Source organism: Salvia hispanica, unplaced genomic scaffold (assembly GCF_023119035.1).
Source record: "Salvia hispanica cultivar TCC Black 2014 unplaced genomic scaffold, UniMelb_Shisp_WGS_1.0 HiC_scaffold_353, whole genome shotgun sequence".
Lineage (NCBI taxonomy): Eukaryota > Viridiplantae > Streptophyta > Magnoliopsida > Lamiales > Lamiaceae > Salvia > Salvia hispanica.
This window is the reverse complement of record NW_025952084.1, coordinates 1-4000: the sequence shown is the minus strand read 5'-3', so window position 1 is coordinate 4000 and position 4000 is coordinate 1. Positions and strand designations below refer to the sequence as shown.

General features: G+C 33.2%; 1 long non-coding RNA gene across 1 annotated transcript; it reads left to right on the top strand.

Annotated features, from left to right (window-relative positions):
- The first annotated feature begins 419 nt into the window (after positions 1-419).
- On the top strand, positions 420-1212 carry LOC125199017. The gene is made up of 3 exons (XR_007172501.1): positions 420-629; positions 718-774; positions 1095-1212. It is a non-coding gene; the product is annotated as an uncharacterized LOC125199017 (long non-coding RNA).
- The last annotated feature ends 2788 nt before the right edge of the window (positions 1213-4000 follow it).

Sequence of the window (4000 nt, the reverse complement as noted above, 5' to 3'; positions counted from 1 at the left end):
CCGTCTAACTAAATTAGAATCACACGATTTCAAAATCAGATGACATATAATTGGTAGTTGTTATTTACTTAAGGGTGGTATCACCCTAGTACAACCCTATATATATATATATAATAATCTATCAAAAGAAGCCCCTAAGTATAGAAATACAAACCATATACCCACCGTTAGATTTGGAGATGATCTGGATATGAATGGTCACGATCTGGATTGGTCAACGTTTTATGTAGGTCATAATATGAGCGATCTGTGTCATGTAAGGGTAATTTAGGGATCGAAAATATAATGAACCGCCCTTCCGTTTTTTAAGAGCGGATTAATTGGGATCATTACTCCACACGCTATTAAGTTGATTCTTCGGTTCCCACGCCATTCAATTCTTCTCTCTCACCAAAAATACATCACTAAATCAGCAAACCCTACAGACTAGAATCAAAATCCCCCAAATCGTCTCTGCGTCAAGATCACCCAAACCCTACCAAACTCAAACTATATTTTCGGCGACGAAGGAATCGTCTGGGCATCAAAATCGACTTTAAACCCATACTTGACAAGCACGATTTGTAGAGCGTCTTCTTCAACCATGGTGGACACAAGATATTCTGGAACCGCGACACATGATGGAAAAGGTTTGTAAGTTTTTTTTTTTTACAATTTGACCGAAACTCAACTCAAATCTGACCCATAATTCAATTCCATTGGTTGGCTGTAACCTAGTCCATGAACGAAATATTGGGAAGAAGAAGGCACCGGTAAAACCTAAAGACCGGAAAGGTATGCCGACTACATTATCTGGGTTATTATTCGAAGGAATGAAATTTTAGTTCTTTTTTTGTGCACTCTATTTTTTGTTCGTGTGTTTTTTCATAATCTGCTTTGTTTATGTAAATGTTAAATACTAAATTATTGATGCTTCATGTACAGCATAAAAAAAAAAATCTCTGCAAAAGGTGAAAAAGGGGTAGCAAATGCAAGAGATGTTACTAATTCTGGAAAAGGCCAGACAAAATAAATCATGACTTGATTTGATTGTGATTGTATCTCAACTACACAATTGTTGTTTATTGAAGAGTATTAACCTCGTCTTGATGCAGCGAATTTGGAGGCAAAAGTGGGCAAAGATAATTGATAGTAACGTTATGTCATACTAATACAATTCTGAAATCGACGAGGAGGGTGATCCAAAAGCCTACTTCAACAATGGTCGACACTCGAGCTTCTGGATCGGCAAGGCATGATGGAAAAGGTTAGTATGATTTCGTACAACGATTGACTTAAAATTGACAAAATCTGGCAAAATTTTCACTTCAATTGGTTGGATGTCACGTAGTGTATCAGAGAACGACGTGAAGAAGAAGATACCGTCGATCCCAAAAGCACCGAAAGGATGTTTAGATTACCATTATTTTAATGAAACGATGTTTAGAGCTTGTAATTCTTTTTTTACAATCATGTTTATATGTCGGCTGGATGTCATTGTTACTATATATTATTTCATTTGTAAGATGAGATAAAACTTCCATTACAATAACTTTGGAATGCTTTCCTCTTGTTTCTTGTAGACGATAGCCCATGTGATGAGCATTACTCGATACATTGGGTCATAGTAAATGAATATTTGTGTCATAGCATTGTTAAGTTAATTTGTGTCATAATATACCAACATTCGAGGCATGGCATAAAACTACTGAGTACCAGAATGTCTCATACAATTTGATCGAAATGTTCGTATCAAACAAACTGAATATTAGTGTGACCGAAGAATATTCTCATGTTTTGAACATATTAAAAAAAAACAAATACACGAGTGTTCTCATGTTTTAAACATATTAAAAAAATCAAATATTAGTACGGGAGAAGAATACACAAACAATAACCAAAAACATCATTTATGTTTTTGGGTCATACTAAACGAATATTTGAGTCATGGAAACATATGGGTAAATTGAGTCATAATAATCGAATATTCGAGACATGACATAAAACTACTGAGTACAAGAATACTGTTATAATGCCCAAAACATCATCTATTCTTTTGGGTCATACTAGATGAATATTTGGGTCATGGAAACTTATGGGTAAATTGAGTCATAATAATCCCATATTCGAGTCATGACAAAAAAACTACTGAGTACCAGAATGCATAATACAAATATGAACGAACTGAGTAATTTAAAACAACGAGGACATTGCAAATAAAATGGACTAATAAAAAAAAACTTAAATTGTCATTACTTCAAAAACAAAATACATGGTATCAAACTTCATAATTTCTTCAATTAGTTTCTTCTTTTGGGCTATAGACGTTACTACGCCGTCGACGAAAATCTGTTGTCTTGCTTCACGAACTATAGATGTCAGCTCATGAATTTGATCAATATCGACACATACAGCCTGGTACAAATCCAAAATCTCTCCCAATAAAATTGTTTGTGCCTTCTTCTTCTCAGCAACATAAACATGCGTTGCTACATCTTGGCATTGGACAACATGAACAACCTTAACTAGAGGAGATTTCAAACTCAATGGCGTTGTCCAATGTTGGGAAGCTATGACCAACAAATGGTTTAAGCTCTACATGGCATTATGATGTATTTAAATATGTAAATAATTCATAATTAGAACACTCCTAAAAACTAACGATGAAGTAAAGACAAGTTTCCATCTACTGGATTTAAAATGATAAAAGGTCATAATAAAGACAAATCGCGGCATACAACGCGTACAAACTATCTTCCATGAAAATCGGTCATACTAAACACAAATAGAAGCATAGCAGAAAAATCGATCAGATAATATAGGTGAAAAGATTCATAAAACAGAAGACAGTGACAGTCACGAATACAAAAATATGAATTAGAGCATAACAAACAAATGAAAATAAAAAATATAACCATAACATGTATTCTCAAGAACGGAGTATGATTGATTATCTACGTGCGAAGTAGAATGTGTGTTGGATCCCATATTTGTAGGTTACTATTATGACCGCTGGCTGAAATGAAAAATGATATGAGAAACGATGGTATAGAGTATTAACTTGCAGTATATATGTGATCTGCCAACGACGATGTTATAGAATTGAAAATGGAACAGATGATCTAGAACATGACACAACGACGAAATCTGGACACTAATCGCACAATAATATTAAATCTCCTTGGAATTAAGATTAATGGAAGATGAATGGAAGATCGTCTGATGAATATGGAAGATATGAAAGAGTAGAAGTTATGGAATGATAATTCGTCACTCACGCATATGATTTGTTAGTGAGAGGCAAAATTATATATATATATAGGGGTGTATTCAGATGAAAACCATAATGTATATTAAAACATCAAACCATGTAAATAATGTATATTATACACACTAATAATGTACATTTTATTCATGTATAATGTACTGTTCTAAATATTGTACACACTAATAATGTACATTTACATTATATGAATTCTGTACATTATGTTGACAGTACATTATACATGAATAAAATGTACATTATTAGTGTGTATAATGTACATTATTTTACATGGTTTGATGTTTTAATATACATTATGGTTTTCATCTGAATACACCCCTATATATATATATATATAGGAGTGTGTTAAAATGACAACACCTTTTAATATGACACCATACCACCAATATCAGCCCTAGGATCTAGAAATCAAATGGTTCATAGTCTGCCACATGGTAGGCGAAATTATATTTAAGAAAATTAAAAGGGCATTTATGGAATTAACAATTCTAGCGCTATTTTCCATCCTTCATTCACGATCTTTTTCCTTATTTTGTTCCATCAAATCTCATATGATAGATCTTTTTCCTTATTTTGTTCCATCAAATCTCATATGATATTCATCGTGATGATGAAGATAAATATTGAATTCACTCATCCCATTCAATCTCTCTCTAATTAGTCGTTCAATTATTCAATCTCACATCCATTCTTAGTTCCAACGAATTTGGTTCCAGATTTCCACCAAATCGGTGATAA